The 26037-nt window shown below is 42.3% G+C and overlaps 1 long non-coding RNA gene across 1 annotated transcript; it reads right to left on the bottom strand.

Annotated features, from left to right (window-relative positions):
- Positions 1–1645: 1645 nt before the first annotated feature.
- On the bottom strand, positions 1646–25185 carry LOC129647648 (uncharacterized). Its single transcript, XR_008712408.1, has 3 exons — positions 24686–25185; positions 2672–2888; positions 1646–1856 (listed from the first exon to the last, which is right to left on the bottom strand). It is a non-coding gene; the product is annotated as an uncharacterized LOC129647648 (long non-coding RNA).
- Between the last annotated feature and the right edge of the window lie 852 nt (positions 25186–26037).

The following is a 26037-nucleotide window of genomic DNA, read 5'->3' as shown; positions in this document are numbered from 1 at the left end:
TTTAAAATAAATGATGTAAAAATTCTCCTAAAACTTTGGGAAAACAGCAATTAAGCAAACCTAAAGAAATAAGGAAGGAAATTTTCTACAGTGGTATCATACCCACTGCATTGCTTTATGTGTTCGTCGCTCGGTCATGTCCAACTCGTGGCGACCCCGTGGACTGTAGCCCACCAGGCTCCTCCGTCCATGGGATTCTCCGGGCAAGAATACTGGAGTGAGCTGCCATTTCCTTCCCCAGGGGATCTTCCCAACCCAGGGGTCAAACCTGGGTCTCCTGCATTGCAGATATTAGTTACCTATTGCTGTGTAACAAATGACACTGAAATTTAGCAGCTTAAGGTAACAATCATTTACAAGAGGGCATTACTAGGATCACAGGGGAAATTTAAATATGGACTGGGTGTTAGATAATATTATATCGTTTGTGAGTATCTTGGAGGTGATGTTATTCTGCTTCTGTAGAAGAAATGTCCTTATTCTTAAAATACACATGCCAAACTATTTCAGGGTAAAATGTCATGATGTCCACAAATTTTCTCAAATGGCCTAAAAAAAATAGTTCCTCAACAGGAAACAAATACAGAAAAATGTAGCTTATTAATACAACAGAATACTACATAAGCAATGCATATTAATGAACTACTGATAATGCAACAAGATAAATTTCATAGAAATAATTTGAGTAAAAAAGCCACACATACACAAAGCTACATAATACAGTATATTTTGAAACAACAAGGTCCTACTGTATAGCACGGGGAACTATATTCAATATCTTGAAACAAACCATAATGGAAAAGAATATGAAAAAAAATCTGTATAGCTGAGTCATTTTGCTGTGCAGCAGAAATTAACACAACATTGCAAATCAAGTATACTTCAATAAAATTAGAGAAAGAAAAAAAAAATAGTGTATCTATTGCTGTGGAACAAACCACCCCTAGACTCTGAGGCTTAAAACAAAGATAATCATTTTATGATTTCTTGTGAGTCTGGGGGTTAACTGAACTTGAAGAACTAGTGATGTAACCCATGAACCAAAGCATTTATCACAGCAGCCACTCCACACAGCCCCTCACAATTCATGTAAGGACACTGGTTATGTGTCCCATCAGACTTGAACACCTTAAAAATACTGTAAAATTTCCCCGGACTTTCTGGGTCCTGCCTTTCCATAGTACAGTTTGGAAAGCCCACTGCTGCTGGCCCTCTGGGAAGTCAGGGCACCAATAGAGGACTTAAGTCCTACTTTAAAAAAAAATCAAATTTGGGCTTCCCTGGAGGCTCAGTGGTGAAGAATCCCCCTGCCAATGCGGGAGACATGGTTCGATCCCTGGTCCGGGAAGATCCCACATGCCTCAGAGCAGCTAAGCTCCATGAGCCCCGACTACTGAGCCTGTGCCTTAGAGTCTGGAAGCCCCGACTACCGAGCCTGTGCCTTAGAGCCTGGGAGCCCCAACTACTGAGCCCACGCTCCGCAGCTACTGAAGCCTGCATGCCCCAGAGCCTGTGCTCTGCAACAAGAGAAGACCCCATGGTGAGAAGCCCCCATGGTAAGAAGCCCCTACACCGCAATGAGGAGCCCCCGCTTGCCATAACAAGAGCAGCAACAAAGACCCAGCACTGCCAAAAATAAGTTAAAAAAATTTTAATAAATCAAATCCATGCAGCTGAGACTTCAATTCACAGTTAAGCAACAGGAGGAAATGGGAATCTCCCCTCCATTCATTTCACTGGCAAAGGTGACAAGAAAAGCAACTGGCTTTGGAGAAGCAGCGTTAAAAAAGGTGAAGTTCCTGACACAGAAGTGGCTTCGAAGTGGTTTGAGCGGTGGTTGCTATAAAGTCTAATTCCTGATGACAAAGCAAACAGCAACACTTAGAAGCAGAAGTAAAGCGGTTTATCAGATCGGTTCTGGCTGGCAGTTGCAGGGGGTGCTTTTTCTGTTTATAATGTGCCTTCCATATGTTGCAGAAATGTATTTGTTAGACTTTTTAAAGTGTTAACCAAACATGAATCGGAATCAGGAAGAATACAAGAGGCTAGATTCAAAGAGTATTTGCAAACCAAAGATGTACATACATAGTCTAGGGAAATGGCTGTTAAGAGATTCCAAATGGTTAATGTACTACAAGCAATAAAATCATAACCATGGACTTATCTTCCTCGCCAGAGCAAAGTCATCAGACCTTATCAGCTTTCTACAGATCAACCTCTCATGGTACAGGGCCAGCTGGGTTTTTAGTCAAGTTACAATCCTTGAAAATACTCAGATTTTGGTCAGGCAGGATTATGAGAAAATGTTCACATACAATATTAATCAAGAAAGCTGATTTTTGCCTTATTTCCAATTTTTGGAATATTTTCCCTACACGGTTCCTACCCTTAAGGTAATGAGTTGACCAAATAAAATTTTCCAGAAATGTTTAACTCCATGTCCTTAATCTGACAGGCTGTTTTATATGGTCTGTTTTAGAATAAGATGTGACGATCGCCTTGCTGTGTGCTAACAAATAGAGGTCTCAGTGATATTAAGACTAGAGAGTTGTTGTCTCTCTAGAAGACTTTTGCCCATAAGGTCATAGTTTTATTTACCCCTTTGATAACCAGAAATAATTTTATTGCCATGTATCAACTTACAGATTCCAAGAACCCTCCCCCAACTCACCTTCTCAGAGCTTTGCTGATAGGGCTTTTCACTGTGGATGAAATCTCATTTTCTCTGAGACACCCGAAGTTCATCAATGATCCTGGCTCACCAGAAATTAACATCCTTTCTGGGACTTCCCTGGTGGTCCAGTGGCTAAGACTCCATGCTCCCAATGCAGAGGTCCTGGGTTCAATCCCTGTTCAGGGAACTAGATCCCTTACGCCGCAACTGAGACCTGGTGCAGTCAAATAAGTAAATAAATACTTTTTAAAAACAGAAATAAAAAACATCCTTTCCACCTGTCAGGCAGTGACTTAATAAACTAGGAACTGATGTGCTCAGAGGATTTCGTAGGCCTTGTTTCCACATATAAACTTCAGTCCTTTCTCTTATTACTGACTGGTCATACCCAATTAAATGAGATTTTCTTTTATATGTGACATTTCTGGCCTGCTCAGAATTCCGAATTAGGGGATGTGAACCACTGCTTATCACTACATTGCCATAAAGACAAAGCAACCCATAAAAGCACTTTGCATAGTATTTGCAGAGAAGAACCATATGCCAGATTTTCTATAGAATCATCATATATTCCACCAGTGAGGCTGGCCACAAAAATATTTCATTTTCTCTAGAGGTATGGTAGCTCTAAAAAGCAAAATTTAACTCACTATCCTTTAACCAAGAAGAGTTGGGATTTTTCTAAGCTTAAAAATTGTAAAAGCATTTGTCGGAATTCCAGTCATTTAGGGTCATCATTATCTTTCATTTTTCCTGAGTAGTTTTCAGTCTATGTTAAGATTTAGATAGAATACTTTTCTTGAGTTCTGAAGTTTCACTGGAACAAGAAAGACATGGTTCAAAGAACACTGAGTTTCATTTTCCACAGGCACAGGCTAACGTTGAGGATTATAGATAGATAAGAAGAAAATAAAATGGCTTATTCACAAGCTTATCAGAAAACAGAACATTTAAAACCATATTCTAAAACAAATCACCACAATTAAATATTGGTTAACAGTTTCATTCAGTCTTATTCCCTATTCCATTGATCTAGAGCTAGCAGACTATCTTAATGCCAAAGAATGTTCAAACTACTACCCAATTACACTCATTTCACATGCTAGCAAAGTAATGCTCAAAATTCTCCAAGCCAGGCTTCAACAGAATATGAATGGAGAACTTCCAGATGTTTAACCTGGATTCAGAAGAGGCAGAGGAACCAGAAATCAAATTGCCAACATCTGTTGCTGCTGCTGCTAAGTCGCTTCAGTCATGTCTGACTCTGTGTGACCCCATAGACGGCAGCCCACCAGGCTCCCCGATCCCTGGGATTCTCCAGGCAAGAACACTGGAGTGGGTTGCCATTTCCTTCTCCAATGCATGAAAGTGAAAAGTGAAAGTGGAGTTGCTCAGTCATGTCCGACTCTTAGCGACCCCATGGACTGTAGCCTACCAGGCTCCTCCGTCCATGGGATTTTCCAGGCAAGAGTACTGGAGTGGGGTGCCATTGCCTTCTCCGGCCAACATCCGTTAGATCATAGAAAAAGCAAGAGAGTTTCAGAAAAACATCTATTTCTGCTTCATTGATTATGCTAAAGCCTTTGACTGTGTGGATCACAACAAACTGTGGAAAATTCTTAGAGATGAGACCACCTGATCTGCCTCCCGAGAAACCTGTATGCAGGTCAAGAAGCAACAGTCAGAACGAGACTGGTTCCAAATTGGGAAAGGAGTACATCAAGACTGTATATTGTCACCCTGCTTATTTAACTTACATGCAGAGTACATCATGCAAAATGCTGGGCTGGATGAAGCACAAGCTGGAATCAACATTGCCGGGAGAAATATCAGTAAACTCGATATGCAGATGACACCACCCTTACGGCAGAAAGTGAAGAAGAACTAAAGAGACTCTTGATGAAAGTGAAAGAGGAGAGTGAAAAAATTGGCTGAAAACTCAACATTCAGAAAACTAAGATCATGGCATCCCGTCCTATCACTTCATGGCAAATAGATGGGGAAACAATGGAAACAGTTACAGACTTCATTTTCTTGGGTTCCAAAATCACTGCAGATGCTGACTGCAGCCATGAAATTAAAAAACGCTTTGCTCCTTGGAAGAAAAGCTATGACCAACCTAGAGAGCATATTAAAAAGCAGAGACATTAAAAGCTTCTGCACAACAAAGGAAACCATAAACAAGGTAAAAAGACAGCCTTCAGAATGGGAGAAAATAATAGCAAATGAAGCAACTGATAAAGAATTAATCTCAAAAATATACAAGCAACTCCTGCAGCTCAATTCCAGAAAAATAAATGACCCAATCAAAAAATGGGCTAAAGAACTAAACAGACATTTCTCCAAAGAAGACATACAGATGGCTAACAAACACATGAAAAGATGCTCAACATCACTCGTTATCAGAGAAATGCAAATCAAAACCACAATGAGGGACCATTTCACGCCAGTCAGAATGGCTGCAATCCAAAAGTCTACAAGCAATAAATACTGGAGCTGGTGTGGAGAAAAGGGAACCCTCTTACACTGTTGGTGGGAATGCAAACTAGTACAGCCATATGGAGAACAGTGTGGAGATTCCTTAAAAAACTGGAAATAGAACTGCCATATGACCCAGCAATCCCACTGCTGGGCATACACACCAAGGAAATCAGAATCAAAAGAGACATGTGTACCCCAATGTTCATCACAGCACTGTTTATAATAGCCAGGACATGGAAGCAACCTAGATGTCCATCAGTAGACGAATGGATAAGAAAGCTCTGGTACGTATACACAATGGAGTATTACTCAGCCACTAACAAGAATACCTTTGAGTCAGTTCTAATGAAGTGGATGAAACTGGAGCCTATTATACAGAGTGAAGTAAGCCAGAAAGGAAAACACCAATACAGTATCAGTTCAGTTCAGTTCAGTCGCTCAGTCGTGTCCGACTCTTTGCGACCCCATGAATCCCAGCTCGCCAGGCCTCCCTGTCCATCACCAACTCCCGGAGTTCACTCAGACTCACGTCCATCGAGTCAGTGATGCCATCCAGCCATCTCATCCTCTGTCGTCCCCTTCTCCTCCTGCCCCCAATCCCTCCCAGCATCAGAGTCTTGTCAACTCGTTGCATGAGGTGGCCAAAGTACTAGAGTTTCAGCTTTAGCATCATTCCTTCCAAGGAAATCAATCCCAAGGCTGATCTCCTTCAGAATGGACTGGTTGGATCTCCTTGCAGTCCAAGGGACTCTGACGCATATATATGGAATTTAGAAAGAAGGTAACAATAACCCTGTATGCAAGAGAGCCAAAGAGACACAGATGTACAGAACAGTCTTTTGGACTCTATGGGAGAGGGAGAGGGTGAGATGATTTGGGAGAATGGCATTGAAACATGTATATTATCGTTTGTGAAAAGGATCGACAGTCCAGGTTTGATGCATGATACAGGATGCTCGGGTCTGGTGCACTGGGATGACCCAGAGGGATGGGATGGGGAGGGAGGCAGGACGGGGGTTCAGGATGGGGAACACATGTACACCCATGGCTGATTCATGTCAATGTACAGCAAAACCAATACAATATTGTAAAGTAAGATAAATAAATAAAAATTTTTAATTAAAAATTTAAAAATAAATAAATAAAATAAAAAGCAGAGACATTACCAACAAAGGTCCCTCTAGTCAAAGCTATGGTTTTTCCAGTAGTCATGTATGGATGTGAGAGTTGGACCATAAAGAAGGCTGAGTGCCAAAGAATTGATGCTTTTGAACTGTGGTGTTGGAGAAGACTCTTGAGAGTTCCTTGGACTACAAGGAGATCAAACCAGTCAGTCCTAAAGGAAATCAGTCCTGAATATTCATTGGAAGGACTGATGCTGAAGCTGAAGCTCCAACACTTTGGCCACCTGATCCAAACAGCTGACTCACTGGAAAAAACCCTGATGCTGGGAAAGATTGAAGGTTCGAGGAGAAGGGGACGACAGAGGATGAGATGGTTGGATGGCATCACCAACTCAATGGACATGAGTTTGAGCAAGCTCCAGGAGATGATAAAGGACAGGGAAACCTGGTGTGCTGCAGTCCATGGGGTCACAAAGCGTCGGACACAACTGAGCGACTGAACAACAGCAACAACAAGGGCTAACAGACTATGTTAGTGACTTCCTCTGCTTCTGTACTAAAGCAGTCTTACAAGTTTCCATTTTTAAGTCCCTGGTACAGTTTGACAAGTGTCAACAGGTGGCAATGGCAGCTTAAACTGACCAGTTTGTTCTCATAATACTATGCTCTGCAAGAGTGAGAATCAAGAAATCATGGTCATCTCATTTCAACTGAGCCCTGAGATTGTCCTTTTCTGTTGTTTCTCTCAGAAAACCGAATTTTCTAACACTTGTTTTTCTTTATTATTTATTTGGCTGTGCTAGGTCTTAGTTGAGGCATTCAGGACCTAGTTCCTCCACCAGGATGGAACTGGGGCCCCCTGCATCAGGAGCATAGGGTCTTAGCCATCGGACCACCATGGAAATCCCAGAAGACCCAATTTTGATGCCAGCTTCTAGCAAAGGGCTTCAGAAATTATGAGAGAAAAACAGAAAACACCTCTTTGGTCCTGCTGCTGCTGCTGCTGCTAAGTTGCTTCAGTCGTGTCCGACTCTATGAAACCCCATAGACGGCAGCCCACCAGGCTCCCCCATCCCTGGGATTCTCCAGGCAAGCGGGGTTTAATTAATCGCAGTAACCAACAATATCAGAATAGAGGAAATAGAATCTAGAAATCTCACAGTTTCACAAAGACTTACCAGTCATTACCACAAAGGTAAGTACACATTCTGGACAGTGAGGGACTTTGGCCACTTTCCACGGTCTTCTAATCCAGCCTGTAAATTGCAGACTAGGGTTTCTACTAATCAGCAAGGATATTTTAAACCCAGAAACAAAGCTTCTTTAAAATGAATGTATTAAAATAAGCCTGCCAGACTTGGAATATGAACCAGACTGTGCTTTACTCTTTCTGAAACATCTACGTGCGTGCATACTAAGTCACTCCAGTCGTGTCCAACTCTGCGAACCCGTGGACTGCAGCCCGCCAGGCTCCTCTGTCCATGGGGTTCTCCAGACAAGAATACTGGAGTGGCTTGCCGTGCCCTTCTCCAGGGCTACAGTCATTAATAAACCCCTACAATCTGCAGTGGGGCTCCCTGGTGGCTCAGATGGTAAAGAATCTGCCTGCAATGCAGGAGACCCTGGTTCAGTCCCTGGGTGGGGAAGATCCTCTGGAGTAGTAAATGTAACCCACTCCAGTGTTCTTGCCTGGAGAATCCCATGGACAGCGGAGCCTGGTGGGCTACGGTCCACGGGATCACAGAGTTAGACACGACTGAGCAACCAATGCACACACACACACAATCTGCAATACTTTTATCTGGACAAGATTAATCAAGGAAAGATTGAGCACCCTGTGTTTTGTCAGCTCTTGCTACATTGTGGGGTTGATACACAAGGTAGCTCTTTTGAGAGTACAGAATGACTTCAAAGTGAATGCGCTGTGCTGTCCTTCATCACAGTGTGTGCTAAGTGCTACACGTAGTGAAGTGTATGAAGCTTGCCTGCTGCTGCTGCTAAGTCACTTCAGTCGTGTCTGACTCTGTGTGACCCCATAGACAGCAGCCCACCAGGCTTCCGTCCCTGGCATTCTCCAGGCAAGAATACTGGAGTGGGTTGCCATTTCCTTCTTCAGTGCATGAAAGTGAAAAGTGAAAGTGAAGTCGTGTCCGACTCTGAGCGATCCCATGAACTGTAGCCTACCAGGCTCCTCCGTCCATGGGATTTCCCAGGCAAGAGTACTGGAGTGGGTTGCCATTGCCTTCTCCGATGAAGTTTGCCAAGTGCACCTAAATAACGTCCTTCTGCAGTTCATGTGATGACAGATTAAGCCTTTGGCGCCACCTAGTGGTCAAATAAGCAGTGGCTATCTAGTGGCGGGAACGGAGAAGGCAATGGCACCCCACTCCAGTACTCTTGCCTGGAGAATCCCAAGGACGGAGGAGCCTGGTAGGCTGCAGTCCATGGGGTCGCTAAGAGTCGGACACGACTGAACGACTTCACTTTCACTTTCCACTTTCATGCATTCGAGGAGGAAATGGCAACCTACTCCAGTATTCTTGCCTGGAGAATCCCAGGGATGGGGGAGCCTGGTGGGCTGCTGTCTACCGGGTCGCACAGAGTCGGACACGACTGAAGTGACTTAGCAGCAGCAGCAGCAGCAGTGGGGGGAAAAGGGTTTTTTTAAGAGTAAAAAATAGTTGGACAATTTTAGTATTTTCAATTCAGAGTTTAGGCTTCAGGAAGGGGACAAAAAAATTTTTTTCAGAGGAAACTGGTCACTTAACTAATATAAATGGAAAGGCACTTAAGAGTGGGCAGTTGTTAAAAGCTTTTGCTATCCCAATAACCAGAGTGAAAATAAAACATTTTAAAATAAAGAAGTTAACATAATAATTATAAGAAGCTTTAGGTCTCTCATGATTCAAAGGAGTTTTGTTATTTGTTTTTAAAACAATTTAAGAACATGGAAGTATCAGCAAAATATTCAAATTATCAGGATACTGAGTGAGTGAGAGTATTCTGAAAAGAAATGGTTGTTGGCTGGGCTGATTACACTCAAGGGGAAAAAAAACTTTTTTATTTCTTTTTAAGAGTTCAGTGAATATTCCAAGAGCAAATTTGAACAAATCCTCTCTTTTTTTTTTTTGCTTATTAATTTTAATTCATCATTATGTATGTGTTTTAAATATACAGAAATATAGTTAGATGAGAATATTATTTAAAGCTTTCAGCTTCAGCTTTAAATGTAAATTAATCTTATTAATACAATACAGTAATGTGTGTATGACACTGAGCTGACCATCATTTTTTTATTGAAGTATACTTGATTTACTGCGCCGTGTTAGTTTCAGGTGTATAGTTTTATATATGTGGGCTTCCCAGGTGGTGCTAGTGGTAAAGAAGCTGCCTACCAAAGCAGGAGACATAGAGACGTGGGTACCATCCCTGGGTCAGGAAGATCCTCTGGAGGGGAGCATGGCAACCCACTCCAGTATTCTTGCCTGGAGAATCCCCATGAACAGAGGAGCCTACAGTCCATGGGGTCACAAAGAGTCAGACACGACTGAAGTGACCGAGCATGCACACATGCAAATATATATGTGTATATATTCTTTTTCATTTCTCGGCCTTCTGGCTAAGATCAAGTGTAGTATGGGGGCTTCCCAGGTGGCACAGTGGTAAATAAACTGCCTGCCAATGCAGGAGACGCAAGAGATGCAGGTTCAATCCCTGGGTCGGAAAGATCCCCTGGAGTAGGAAATGGCAACCCACTCCAGTATTCTTGCCTGAAAAATTCCTTGGAAAGAGGAGCCTGGTGATCTATGGTCCATAGGGTCTCCAAGAATCAGAGGTGACTGAGCACACATATTCTTTTTCTGATTATTTTCCTGTATCAGTTCAGCTCAGTTGCTCAGTCATGTCTGAATCTGTGACCCCATGGACTGCAGCACACCAGGACAAAATATTGAGTATAGTTCTCAGTGCTATACAGTGGGTCCTTGTTGGTTATCTGTTTTATATATAATAGTGTGTGTGTGTGTATGTTACTTCCAAATTCCTAATTTATCCCTCCCACCAACCTTTCCTCTTTGGTAACCATAACTTTATTTCCTATGTCTGTGAATCTGTTTTATAAACAAGTTCATTTATATCATTTTATTTATTACCACATATAGGTTATACATGGGACTTCCTTGGTGACTCAGATGGTAAAGAATCTGCCTGCAATGCAGAAGACCAGGGTTCGATTCCTGGGTTATATATGGTATTTGTCTGTCTTTGTCTGCCTTATTTCACTTAATATGATCATCTCTAGGCCCATCTAGGTTGCTGCAAATGGCATTATTTCATTCTTTTTTATGGCTGAGAAATATTCCATTATATATATATATATATATATACACATACACACACACGTATGCCACATTTTTAATCTATTCATCTTAAGTTGACCATCTTAATTTGAGTTTTGCAAAAAATAAATATTGTTAAGAGTATATACATAAAAGCTGATTCAGTCTTTTTCAGCGAGTCAGTATTTTTCTTCCTTTGTCTCTATAAATTATTATTTCTTTTAAGCATGTTGCAGGTAATCAAAAGTTATTTCTTGATTAGCTCAATTTAAATTAGTCCAAAGTTATAAAATCATTTAGGTGAGACTACAAAGTTAACATAATCACTATTGATCTTAGAAGTTTTCACTTAGGGGTGAAATTTTAAATTTTTAGGGAGAAAGTAAGTGGTGAAATTGTCAAATGATTTGCAACATTGTCTAAAGTTCACAAGAACCAATAGTTTAAAAAATAAAAGCATATCCTGTGTTAATTAGATTAAATATGTATGCTTACATTTAGGTTTGCTTCCCAGAAATTGAGACAGCAAAATGAATCTGAGGACAGAAGTCCTTTACTTTTTTTTCCCCAAAATCAATTTAAAGTGATAGAAATCAAATTAGTAAGTGACTAGAGTGGGAAGTGGGAGAAGGCAATGGCACCCCACTCCAGTACTCTTGCCTGGAAAATCCCATGGATGGAGGAGCCTGGTAGGCTGCAGTCCATGGGGTCGCTAAGAGTCAGACACAACTGAGCGACTTCACTTTCACTTTTCACTTTCATGCATTGGAGAAGGAAATGGCAACCCACTCCAGTGTTCTTGCCTGGAGAATCCCAGGGATGGGGGAGCCTGGTGGGCTGCCGTCTATGGGGTCGCACAGAGTCGGACACAACTGAAGCGACTTAGCAGCAGCAGCAGCAGCAGCAGAGTGGGAAGTGACTGCAAAATGTCAAGAGAGTGAACTTTTTGAGACAAGAAAAATGTTCTATGTATCAGCTGAGGTGGTGGTTACACGTGTATTCATTTGTCAAAACTCATCAAGCTGAATACTTCAAATGGTTCCATTGGGTTTTAGGTAAATTACACCTCAAAAAAGTTTTTCATGTTCTTAAATCATTTTAAAAGCAAATAACAAAACCCTTTGAGTCATAAGAGACCTAAAACTTCTTATAATTATCATGTTACCTGCTTACATTTATTTTTAAATGTTTTATTGTCACTCTAGTTATTGGAACAGCAAAACCAAATAGGTTATAGGTCAAGAAGAGCACGTCAAATATACTATTTCCTTTTTTGCTCCCAAATTTAGTAGATCAGATTTTTAAACTCAAATTATTTAAACTAAACTAAAACAAAAGCATCTGTGACACAGTTTAGAAGGATTAGAGTGTAAGGCTCCGGTCCAGTCCCTGACACTCTCCTCAGCCCATAGATCCTGTATCAACTCCAGGCAAGAAAAGTGGTGCTAACTTCATCAGGAGTCCTTCCCAAATCTACCATTTACTGACCAGATATTTACTAATTTAGGCCTTTCATTCTTCTTTCTTCTACCATAGTTTTCAAAGTAAACTTTAAGTTCAAAAGCTTCACCATTTTTAATCTTTTTTTTTAAAAACTGAAGTATAGTTGATTTACAGTACTATGTTAGTTTCAGGTGTAAAGTGATTCAGTTATACATTTTTTCCAGATTCTTTCCCCTTACAGGTTATTATAAAATCCTGAGTACAGTTCCCTGTGTTATACAGTGGATCTTGCTGCTAAGTCGATTCAGTCGTGTCCGACTCTGTGCGACCCCATAGACGGAAGCCCACCAGGCTCCCCCGTCCCTGGGATTCTCCAGGCAAGAACACTGGAGTGGGTTGCCATTTCCTTCTCCAATGCATGAAAGTGAAAAGTGAAAGTGAAGTCACTCAGTCGTGTCCGACTCCTAGCAACCCCATGGACTGCAGCCTACCAGGCTCCTCCGTCCATGGGATTTTCCAGGCAAGAGTACTGGAGTGGGTTGCCATTGCCTTCTCCGACAGTGGATCTTAGTTATCTGTTTTATATAGTAGTGTGTTTATGTTAATCTCTAACTCCTAATCTATCCCTCCAAGAGTTTAACCTTTTGACCATCTTTGTCTGCCTGTGGCCACTTAAGGCATGAAGCGGTGATGCTTTATCTGTCTCTATAATAGAAAGACAAAACAATCTTCAACTGATGTCTTAGAATTTTTCTGCTGTACATCTGAATATGTAAAAAATACAGGACATGTTCTTGCAGGATACAGGACACAGGGCACAGTTACCTTTGGGAAGCAGAGTGATAGGGGAAGGGGAAGTGAAAAAAGGAGCCCTTTTACCCTTTTTACACTCTTCTGTAGGGTTTGAACTTTTTATAACAAGATAACTTTACAAGAAATCAGGTATTTACTGCTGCTGCTAAGTCACTTCAATTGTGTCCGATTCTGTGCAATCCCATAGACAGCAGCCCACCAGGCTCTGCCATCCCTGGGATTCTCCAGGGAAGAACACAAGTGGGTTGCCATTTCCTTCTCCAAGGTATTCTCCAGGTATTTACAACAAAGCTAGTGGAGGTGATGGAATTCCAGTTGAGCGATTCCAAATCCTGAAAGATGATGCTGTGAAAGTGCTGCACTCAATATGCCAGCAAATTTGGAAAACTCAGCAGTGGCCACAGGACTGGAAAAGGTCAGTTGTCATTCCAATCCCAAAGAAAGGCAATGCCAAAGAATGCTCAAACTACCGCACAATTGCACTCATCTCACACGCTAGTAAAGTAATGCTCAAAATTCTCCAAGCCAGGCTTCAGCAATATGTGAACCGTGAACTTCCTGATGTTCAAGCTGGTTTTAGAAAAGGCAGAGGAACCAGAGATCAAATTGCCAACATCCGCTGGATCATGGGAAAAGCAAGAGAGTTCCAGAAAAACATCTATTTCTGCTTTATTGACTATGCCAAAGCCTTTGACTGTGTGGATCAGAATAAACTGTGGAAAATTCTGAAAGAGATGGGAATACCAGACCACCTGATCTGCCTCTTGAGAAATTTGTATGCAGGTCAGGAAGCAACAGTTAGAACTGGACATGGAACAACACACTGGTTCCAAATAGGAAAAGGAGTACGTCAAGGCTGTATATTGTCACCCTGCTTATTTAACTTATATGCAGAGTACATCATGAGAAACCCTGGACTGAAAGAAGCACAAGCTGGAATCAAGATTGCTGGGAGAAATCTCAATAACCTCAGATATGTAGATGACACCACCCTTATGGCAGAAAGTGAAGAGGAACTCAAAAGCCTGTTGATGAAAGTGAAAGTGGAGAGTGAAAAAGTTGGCTTAAAGCTCAACATTCGGAAAACGAAAATCATGGCATCTGGTACCATCACTTCATGGGAAATAGATGGGGAAACAGTGGAAATAGTGTCAGACTTTATTTTACTGGGCTCCAAAATCACTGCAGATGGTGACTGCAGCCATAAATTTAAAAGACACTTACTCCTTGGAAGGAAAGTTATGACCAACCTAGATAGCATATTCAAAAGCAGAGCCATTACTTTGCCAACAAAGGTCCGTCTAGTCAAGGCTATGGTTTTTCCTGTGGTCATGTATGGATGTGAGAGTTGGACTGTGAAGAAGGCTGAGTGCCAAAGAATTGATGCTTTTGAACTGTGGTGTTGGAGAAGACTCTTGAGAGTCCCTTGGACTGCAAGGAGATCCAACCAGTCCATTCTGAAGGAGATCAGCCCTGGGATTTCTTTGGAAGGAATGATGCTAAAGCTGAAACTCCAGTACTTTGGCCACCTCATGCGAAGAGCTGACTCATTGGAAAAGACTCTGATGCTGGGAGGGCTTGGGGGCAGGAGGAGAAGGGGACGACAGAGGATGAGATGGCTGGATGGCATCACTGACTCGATGGACATGAGTCTGAGTGAACTCCGGGAGTTGGTGATGGACAGGGAGGCCTGGCGTGCTGCGATTCATGGGGTGGCAAAGAGTCGGACATGACTGAGCGACTGATCTGATCTGATCTGATCTGCTATGGAATTACTATGGAATTTACTATGAAATTTTTAAAATAAGAAACAGATGGATTTTCCACTAGGTGGTAGTAGAGAATTACAATCAATATTAGTCTGAACCTATAGGGCATTTTAAGATCTTTCTGTGTTGTTGGGTGTTGTCATTATAGACATGCCTGAACCGGCTAAGTCTGCTCCTGCCCCTAAAAAGGGCTCTAAAAAAGCTGTGACCAAGGCCCAGAAGAAGGACAGCAAGAAGCGCAGGCACAGCCACAAGGAAAGCTACTCCGTGTGCATGTACAAGGTGCTGAAACAAGTCCATCCGGTCACCGGCATCTTGTCCAAGGCCATGGGAATCATGAACTCCTTCGTCAACGACATTTTCGAGCGCATTGCTGGCGAGGCATCGCGCCTGGCGCATTACAACAAGCGCTCGACTATCACATCCAGGGAGATCCAGACCGCCGTGCGCTTGCTGCTACCTGGGGAGCTGGCCAAGCACGCCATGTCCAAGGGCACTAAGGCTGTCACCAAGTATACCAGCTCCAAGTAAATATAATATGCCTAGCTGCTGTTAACGGAGAAGGCAATGGCACCCCACTCCAGTACTCTTGCCTGGAAAATCCCATGGACGGAGGGCCTGGTGGGCTGTAGTCCATGGGGTCGCTAAGAGCCGGACACAACTGAGTGACTTCACTATAGGGCAGAAGGAAATACTAAGCTGAGAAGAAAAGGCTCTAGTTCAGTTGTAGCTACAAGTGTTTATTTAGAAGTTCAGTCTGAGGTTTCATTGCTTCATGAACATTAGATAACAGATTTACGCGTTTGAGCGATGCTTTTCTGGTCATGTTCTCCTATAACCTGCCTTTCTGAAAACTGGCCTGAGATGTACTTCTACTGAAATTGAACAGTCATAATACCAGGAGCCCTGCTTGGCTCTCTGTGATGACCTAGACGGGTGGAATGTGGGGTGGAGCTCAAGAGGGAGGGGATATATATATATATATACAATTATGACTGATTCATGTTGATGTACAGCTGAAGCCACCACAACATTGTAAAGCCATTATCCTTCAATTAAAAAAAGAAGTATAAAAAGCTTGCTTTCTTTGGTTGCAGAAGTCTGAAAGCATTTCTTAAAATTAATTATTGAAGTTTCACTGTTATGATACTATGTGATACTATTTCTTGAGATTTTTACTCTAAGGAGTTGAGGAATTCGGATGTAACAGCTTTGCATCCTGAAATAAAGAATTAGATTGTTGATTGTCTCTTCCATGGAAGATCTAACAGAGAAACTATAGAGGTTCAGAGACATGGGTTTTTTAAAATCTGTTAATTCAACCTGTCTCTCTGGGCTTAAAAGATAAAAAAAAGTTTTAAAAAGGACTTCTGGGAAAAAAAAGAAAATTGAATAATTGAGATGCATTATGGAATAATGGAATCTTGAGAAGAGATACATACTGATAACAAATATATACATTTTTTCCTTAGCTGAAGTGAAATTGCAGAAATATACATTGAATCTGCACACATTCCTCCCCTTAAGTCTCCCTGGATGGAAGGAGGGTGTGTGTGCTGAAGGAGGAGCCTCCCACAAGCGGGCCGCCGCATCCTCACCGAATCTCCAGTGTGCTTGACCCGTCGCGTCAATGACCCTCATGTCTCCGCCCAGTTGCAGTGCCCACTGCACCCAAAAGCAGCAGGACACACATTCTTCTCAAGTGCACATGGGACATCCTCCAAAGCAGATCGCATGTTTGGCCACAAAATAAGTCTCAAGAAATTTAAGGTTGAAATCATATCAAACATCTTTTGGGATCACTACAGTATAAAACTAGAAATCAACTACAAGAAAAAAGCTGCAAAAAAAACAAACATGTGGAGACTAAACTACACACTTCTAAACAACCCATGGGTCAAGGAAGAAATCAAGGAAGAAGTCACAAAATACCTTGGGACAAGTGAAAATAGAAACACATCTGTCCAAAATCTATGAGACACAGAAAAGCAATCCTAAGGGGGAAGTTCAAAGCAATACAGGCCTAATCCCAAGAAACAAGAGAAATCTCAAATAAATAACCTACTTTTACACCTAAAGGAATTAGAAAAAGAAGAACAAATAAAGCCCAAAGTTCATAGAGGAAAGAAAATAAAGATTAGAGCAGAAATACATGAAATACAGACTTTTTAAAAGGAGAAGATTAATTAAGAGACTAAGAATTAATTATTTGAAAAGATAAACAATCAACACTTAGTCCCTTATATATTTTGGATATGTCTCCTTAGGCAAAAGAAAAGAAAAAATAAAGAAATGGGATTACACCAAACTGAAAAGTACAGCAAAGACATCACCAACAGCACAGAAAGGCACCCTACTGAACTGAAGACAGTATTTGCCCGTGACATACCCAATAATGGGTTGGTATCCAAAATGTGTAATGAACTCATGCAACTAAGCAGAAAAGCACAACCCGACTAAAAACTGGGCAGAGGACCTGAAGCAACACTTTCCCCCAAGACGCACAGATGGCCAGCAAGCACATGAGAAGGCGAGCAACTTCACTAATCATCGCAGAAAGGCAAGTCAAACCCTGATGAGACACCACTCATACCTGTCAGAACGGCCGTCAAGAGGACAAGAAGTAACAAGTGCTCATGAGGGTGCGGAGCACAGGGAGCCCACGTGGACAGCTGGCAGAAATACTGGTGTCATCATTGTGGAAAACAGCATGGAGGTCCCTCAAAAACCTAAAAATAGAACTATCATGCTGCTGCTGCTGCTGCTAAGTCGCTTCAGTCGTGTCCGACTCTGTGCGACCCCATAGACGGAAGCCCACCAGGCTCCCCCATCCCTGGGATTCTCCAGGCAAGAACACTGGAGTGGGTTGCCATTTCCTTCTCCAATGCATGAAAGTGAAAAGGGAAAGGGAAGTCGCTCAGTTGTGTCCGACTCTTAGCGACCCCATGGACTACAGCCTACCAGGCTCCTCCATCCATGGGATTTTCCAGGCAAGAGTACTGGAGTAGGGTGCCATTGCCTAGGACCCAGCAATTCTGGGTCTTTATCTGAAGAACATGAAACACTAATTTTAAATCATATATATATATATATATATATACACACACACACACACACACACACACTTCTGTGTTCATTGAAGTACTATTTACAATAGCCAAGATTAGAATCAACCTAAATGTGGATCAATAGACAGATGAAGAAAAAAGATGTGGTACATAAATATACAGCAGAATACTCCTCAGCCATAAAAAAGATGAAATCTTTCCATTTGCAGCAACATGAATGGACCTGGAGGGTATTACACTAAATGAAATGTCAGAGAAAAACAAATCCCATGTGAGTTTATATAGGGATCCACATAGGCAGTAACAAAAAAAAAATATGGACAACAACAAAAAATAGAAATAGACTCACGGATACAGAGAACAAACTGGTGGTTCTGAGAGGGCGAGGGGCTGGGAGGGCTGATGAAATCAGTGAAGGAGATTCACAGGTACAAACTGCCAGATATAAAGTAAATAAGTCACCTGAATATAATGTACACATAGGGAGTATAGTAAATAGTATGGTAACAGCTATGTGTGGTAACAAAGAGTAACTGGTCTTATTGCCGTGACCATGTCATACACAAAGATTTGGATCACTATGTCGTAAACTGAAAGTAATATAATATTGTGTGTTAATACAACTCAATACAAGAATAAAATAAAAAGTGATTCCAAATGCATTTCTATTGCAGGGCAGCAATGGAGATGCAGAGAGAACAGACTTGTAGACACAGGGAGGAAGGAGAAGGTGGGAAGAATGGAGAGGGTAGCTTAGAAACATATTCACGAAAAGACCCTGATGCTGGGAAAGACTGAAGGCGGGAGGAGAAGGGGACGACAGAGGATGAGATGGCTGGATGGACATGAGTTTGAGCAAGCTCCGGGAGTTGGTGATGGACAGGGAGGCCATGGGGTCGCAGTCAGACACGACTGAGCGACTGAACTGAACCTTATGTAAAATAGTCAGTGGGAATTTGCTGTGACTCAGAGAGCTCAAACCAGGGCTCTGTGACAACCTAGAGGGGTGGGACGGGGTGGGAGGCGGGAGGGAGGTTCAGGAGGGAACCTATGTATATCTCGGCTGACTCATGCTGATGTATGGCAGAAACCAACACAGTATTATAGAGCAATCATCCTTCAATTAAAAATAAGTAATTTTAAAAGGCCATTCTAATTCATAATTCTGATAATTATTGAGGATGTACATAATTTTGTATATTTATTGGTCATTCATATTTCCTTCTTTTGTGAAATGCCTATTCCCATCTTTGACCATTTTCTCTTGGATTGCTATGAACTATTCTGAATATAATCCTATGTGAATTATGTGTGATACAAGTAAATTTAGTTTGTAGCTTTTGGTTTTCTTTCTTTAAAGTATATTTTGATGGAAGTTTCTAATTTTAATATGGCCAGATTTATTAACCTTTCCTTTATTTTTCTGTTTTCAAGTATTTGTGTGTGTCTTATTTGATAACTGTTTTCCCATCTTGAAGTCATACAGTTAATTTTTTTACATTTTTATCTGAAAGTTTTAATGTCTTGTCTCTAACATTTTATCCCTTGCATGTGTGCTAAATTGATTCAGTCATAACCAATTCTTTATGACCCTATGGACTGTAGCCCCCCAGGCTCCTCTGTCCATGGGATTCTCCAGGCAAGAAATACTGGAGTGGGTTGCTGTGCCCTTCTCCAGCAGATCTTCCCAACCCAGGGATCAAACCCATGTCTCTTATGTCTCCTGCATAGGCAGGCAGGTTCTTTACCACTAGCACCACCTGGGAAACCCTTTTAAACCTTAGTTCTTCTGAAATATATTTTTACATGTGATGAATGTATATTCAATTATTTCAGTGTCTTTTATTTAAGAGTACACCTTTTACCCACTTGAAGTGAATGCCCACTCTTCATATATTGGTACCAGGGGACCTGATGCTGTCTTTCTATTCTATTTTATTGGTCCAGTTGGCTACACACATACCATCATCAGTCGTGTATGCTCTTAACTACAGTGGCATTGTAATATCTTGTTATATGGTTGAGAAATCCCCTCAACTTCCTCTTTCTCTTCAGTGGTATCTTGCTTCTTCTTAACCTTTTTCTACTTTATTTCATTTAGAATCAGTTTGTCTACATTCCATGGGACTTCCCTGGTGGCTCAGCCAGTAAAGAGTCTGCCTGCTGTGCAGGAGCCGCAAGAGATGCAAGTTCGATCCCTGGGTCCAGAAGATCTCCTGGAGGAGGGCATAGCAACCCAGTCCAGCATTCTTGTCTGGAGAATCTCATGGACAGAGGAGCCTGGCAGGCTCTAGTCCATAGGGCCCCAAAGAGTCAGACACAACTGAACCCACTTAGCACCCACATTCCATGAAATACCCAATAGAGATTTTTTTTTTTTTTTTTGAGGAATTGCATTGAAGTTGTAGATCATACAGGGGAAAACTGACATCTTCTAATATTGAGGCTTCCTAACCATGATTATGGTACATCTCTCCATTTCCATGGGGCTTTCAATATTTTTAGTTTCCCCCATTTAAATCTTGTATGTCTTTTCTTTCTGAGAATTTATTTCTAGTTCCTGTTAATTTGTTATTAAATGAGACCATTTTATCACATGTCCCACTTGTTTGTTTTGAAAGTGCAATTGATTTTTGTGTGTATTTATCCCACCGCCTAGCTAAACTGTTATTTATCCTTATATCTTAGATTTGGGAGTATTTTTCCTGTAGACAGTCATACCACGTATGAATAATGAAGATTTGTTTTTTCCTTTGCTACGCTTCTAACTATATTTTTCCTTCTTTCCTTCCTTTTGGCTGTTGTTAAAACTCCTGAATTCTCTCCCTAAGGAACTCCATTTTCCATTTCACAGTATAACATTTGACTCTCTAGAAGTGTCTACCTCTTTTTAACTCAATGCCAATGATAGGATTTCAGTTCTTAGCCTTAAGACGCAAGTGACAAAATTCTCTGTAAGATAATAAAAAAAAAAAAAGATGTTCTTTTCTTCTCAGGAAGCTGGGGAGAACAATGAATGCATTTTTAACATAAATCTGTCTTTGTAAATGCTATATCTAACAAAGATAATTTGTCAAACCCTTAGACCTCAAAGACTTTGGACAAGACCAGATAAAATACCCCTTAACCTGTAAGTTTGAGCACCCATCTTTCTTAACAGTGTAGAGAGCCCTAGTGATATTGTTAACATCTCCATCTGCAGGAAGCTAAAATTACTTGAGAATTTTTTTCTGTCAAAAAAGAAAAAGAATAACTTGCATTTTTCTCTTCTCATACACAGAATAAAATGACTCTACTGGACTTTATATTAAACAAAGAATGAGAGACTGTTGAATGACTGAACCAAGCAGAAAGTAGAACCATAAGGTAAGTGATTCTATGCTGAGCCTAAAGATGAGCCCACAGTAATAACAAGAAGAAAAGTTTTTAATCCTAAGAAATCAAGTAAGACAAATCTCTGTTTGGGCTTCAGTGGGAGTCTGCCCGGTTCTGTGATCTTTCCCCAGATATCTCAAAACTTTGTCACTCAAGACTCATTTGTACTAAAAATCCAGAGCTATTAGAAAGTAAGAAAATTACAGGATTTTCTTTCACTGTTGATTTTTGTCTAAAGATCTTTGCCAGATGTCACAGGTGTGGGTCCAGGTGGAGTCTCATATGTGAGTGACTAGTTGAATCCAAGCAGGCATTCCCAAACTTGACTGCGTAGAAACTCTCTGTAAAGTGTGTTAAAATGCAGATTCCTGGGTCCTGTATCCAGAATGTCTGATGCAGAAGGTTTGAGTTCGGACATAAGAATTTGCATTTTAAGTACATCTCTGGGTGATGCTGAAGGTTCTAGTCTGAAGACCACATGTTGAGAACTACTGGAGTAGAAAAACACCTGTAATTCCAGCATATGTTCTAGTATTCATTTTTCTAAGTTGGTTGTGCTCTAAATTCATCTGATTCCAAGTGAGTGATTCTTTGTGAGAAATGAGGCTGAGCTGGAGAGTGTCTCCATGGAGAGGCCTGAGAACAACCCAGCCTGGGTTAAGTCCATGCTGCAGAGCACAGAGGTTGCAATCGGTGGCTTTTCCTCAGTAAGACACCCACAACCCACCACCCCAAGTTTTTATTAAGGAAACATAAGGAAGCCATGTGCTTTTTTTTCTCTTCTAGATGTATGCGTTTTCTTCTTTCTTTTCCTTGGCAGGAAAATGTGATTGTACAATCTCCAGCTTTCCCAAGAAGTTAATGATTTCTCCTTTATTAAAGTGTGAGATTTATTTTCCCTGTTGTGAAAGCCCATGTGAGCCATGTGTTTAGGATGTTTGTATCTATATTCATGGATGAGACTGACTTATTTTCCTTTCTTGTACTGTCTTTGTCAAATTTTTAGTGTAAAGTTTACATAAGCCTCCTACAGGGCTTCCCTGGCGGCCCAGTCAGTAAAGAATTCAGGAGACATATATTCAATCCCTGGGTTGAGAAGATCCCCTGGAGGAAAGCATGGCAACCCACTCCAGTATTCTTTCCTGGGAAATCCCCAACAAAAGAGGAGCCTGGCAGGCTGCAGTCCATAGGGTCGCAAAGAGTAGTACATGACTGAGCAACTAAAGCACAGCATAAGCCTCCTAAAATAAGTATGGGATATACCCTCCTTTAATATTCTGTAAGAATTTCTATAGGATTAGAATTGCTTTTTCCTTCATTGTTTGGTACAACTTCGTTGTTATTGAGTTGCTAAGTCATGTCCAAACTCTTTTGAGACCCCATGGACTGTAACCCGCCAGGCTCCTCTGTCCATGGGATTCTCCAGACAAGAATACTGAAACAGGTTACCATTTCCTTCTCCAGGGGATCTTCCCAACCCAGGAATTGAACCTGCATCCACCTGAGTCTCTGCATTGTAGGCAGATTCTTTACCACTGAGCCATCAGAGAAGCTCTTGGTACAACTTACTGGTGTAGCATTCAGGGTTTGAGTTTCTTTTGTGCAAAGACATTCAACAATCAATTTAATTTTTCCTACACGATTATTAAAACAAAGAATTCAATGCAACTGAAAAATGATGAGTTGATCACTGTGTGGAACCTCCAACCAGAGCTATTTTCAGAAAGAAATGGCAGAGTCCCTTTCCATTACATGCCATGTCCTGAAGGAAGGTCACTCTGACTAAGGGCTCCTTTCCTTATAAATGAGTCTAAGGGTGGTGGGGGAGGGCTCAGAGGGAGAAGGCTCTCAGTTACCTTGTGGGGAGGGGGGCAGTTGTATTTTTCTTTGCTTTTCTTTTTTTAATTTTATTTACATATAGTTGATTTACAATGTGTTAATTTATGCTGTACAGCAAAGTGATTCAGTTTTATATATATATATAGTATTCTTTTCCATTATGGTTTACCACAGGGTATTGAATAAAGTTCCCTCTGCTATATAGTAGGACCTTGTTGCTATCCATCCTATATATAATAGTTTGCATCTGCTAATCCCAAATTCCCAATCCATGTCCTTCCTGCCCCCAAACCCCTTAGCAACTACACATGTGTTCTTTAGATTTTAGATTCCACATGTAAGTGTGGGGGGGGTTGGGGGGGTGCTAAGTCGCTTCAGTTGTGTCTGACTCTGCAATTCTCTGGACTGTAACTTGCCAGATTCTTCTGTCCATGTGATTCTCCAGGCAAGAACACTGGAGTGGGTTGCCATGCCCTCCTCCAGGAGATTTTCCTGACTCAGGGATCAAACCCGCATCTCCTGCAGCTCCTGCCTTGTAGGCAGATTCTTTACCACTGAGCCACCAGGGAATACCCCCGTCTCCCCCAGCCCGCACATAAGTGATACATGGTATTTGTCTTTTTGTTCCTGACTCACTGGGTCCATCCATGTTGCTGCTGCTGGTTTACTTTGGAAGCAAGGGCACCAGGAGTTCAGTTCATGGAGAGGGATCAGTGCTTTTCAAACTTTAAAAAAAAAAAGTTTTGTTTAGGACTCGCCTGGTGGTCCAGTGGTTAAGAATGCACCTGTCAATGCAGGGGACACAGGTTCAATCCCCGGTCCGAGAAGATCCCACATGCTGTGGAGCAAACTAAGCCTGTGATCCACAGCTATTGAATCCACATACTCTGGAGCTCATGCTCTGCAACAAGAGAACCCACCGCAATGAGAAGCCATGCACCGCGGGGAGAAGGCCCAGGCACAGCAATGAGGGCCCAGTGCTGCCAAAAATAAATTAATTAATTAAACATTTTTAAGTATTTACAAAGAAGCAAGTTTTTTTAAATATATTCACCTGTTGATACACACAAATATATTTAACTGAAGCATTTCACGAAACTGTAGTTACACTCACTATCTGTGGTGCAGGTTGCTACTTTCTATTCCACTGTATTATATTCCATTCCACTAAATATATATTTATAGTATATTTATTTCATATAGGGCTTCCCTGGTGGCTCAGCTGGTAAAGAATCTGCCTGCAATGCAGGAGACCCGGGTTCGATTCCTGGGTTAGGAAGATCCCCTGGAGAAGGAAATGGCAACCCACTCCCAATATTCTTGTCTGGAGATACATATTACTATATATTTTATAAATATCTATATAGATATAGATATATATAGATGGCGCTAGTGGTAAAGAACCCGCCTGCCAATGCAGGAGACCTAAGAGACCAGGGTTCGATCTCTGGGTCGGTAAGATCCCCTTGAGAAGGGCATGGCAACCCATTCCAGGATTCTCGCCTAGAAAATCCCATAGACAGAGAAGCCTGGCGGGCTAGACAGTCCATAGCTGTCGTTCAAAGAGTTGGACACGACTAGAGCGACGTTAGCACGCCCATATATTATATATAAAATATATACAAATATTACATACATTTACATTACTTACCCCATTCCACTAATAACACACATACACATACATACAGGCTTTCAGCGCCGTGGATGAGGCTCAGGAATGGATCTAGGAGCGTGACCCGCGCTGGGGATTCCCAGGACGCACCTTTCCACATCCGTGGTGCCAGTGACTCCAGGTTTCTCTCTTCCACCCGCCCACGGGGAGGATTCCAGCCTTAGTCAAGATTCGCACTGATCAAGTCAAAGGCAGGCAATTTCCTTTCTGAGTTCCCACTTCGTGCTGTGGCATCTGGAACCCGATAACTACTAGAAGTGCCCGTCCGGCTCCTTTCATGGGCCCTGGGCAGGGGCGAGCAGGTGCGTGGGGGAACCACGCTGAGGCCGAACAGCCCGGGTCACGGCGGGACGGCGCTCCTCCCGGGAGAGCGGAGAGCAGCCCTGCCTGGTCCAAGCGGGAGGGTGGGGCTCTGTGCCCCGGGCCGGGCGCCGAGCTGTGACTGGCGTTCCAGAGAGCCAATCATACCCTCCGACCCGAGCGGGTGGGGCCCGAGTGCGCCAGGCGCGAGGACTGAGAATCCTCCCGGCCCGGTGCTGCCGTTTCACCAGCCCCGGAGGAGCGCCCCGGGAGTCCCGCTTCTCCGCGCCTCAGACAGCGCTCCTTAAAAGTTTGCACCTGGGCCTGGAGACTCAACAGAAGCGGAAGCTGCATCTGGAAAGCCCAGGCTCCTTAGGAGATTGCGAAAAGTCCTGGAGCGCCTGGCTGGAGGAAAAGGGTATCCGTTCGGTGGCTGGCACACAGCTACAGAGCGCGCAGGGACGCTTATAGCGGGTGAATTTTGGGACGGTGATTGTAGCCCCCAGGGATCACCTAAGTAGGGTTCAATTCAGTTCAGTCGCTCAGTCGTGTCCGACTCTTTGCGACCCCATGGACTGTAGCACGCCAGGCCTCCCTGTCCATCACCAACTCCCAGAGCCTACTCAAACTCATGTCCATCACGTCGGTGATGCCATCCAACCATCTCGTCCTCTGTCGTCCCCTTCTCCTGCCTTCAATCTTTCCCAGCAGCAGTCTTTTCCAGTGAGTCAGTTCTTCGCGTCAGCTGGCTAAAGTACTGGAGCTTCAGCTTCAGCATCAGTCCTTACAAGGAATATTCAGGACTGATTTCCTTTAGGATTGACTGGTTTGATCTCCTTGCTGTCCAAGGGACTCTCAGAGTCTTCTCCAACACCACAGTTCAAAAGCATCAATTTTTCGGTGCTCAGCTTTCTTAGTAGTCCAACTCTCACATCCATACATGACTACTGGAAAACCCATAGCTTTGACTAAACAGACCTTTGTTGGTAATGTCTCTGCTTTTTAATATGCTGTCTAGGTTGGTCATAGTTTTTCTTCCAAAGAGCAAGCATCTTTTAATTTCTTGGCTACAGTCACCATCTGCAGTGATTTTGGAGCCCCCAAAATAAAGTCTCTCACTGTTTCCATTGTTTCCCCATCTA

Source organism: Bubalus kerabau, chromosome 3, assembly GCF_029407905.1.
Source record: "Bubalus kerabau isolate K-KA32 ecotype Philippines breed swamp buffalo chromosome 3, PCC_UOA_SB_1v2, whole genome shotgun sequence".
Lineage (NCBI taxonomy): Eukaryota > Metazoa > Chordata > Mammalia > Artiodactyla > Bovidae > Bubalus > Bubalus kerabau.
Note: the sequence above shows the minus strand (reverse complement) of the source record. Positions and strands in the feature narration are given on the sequence as shown.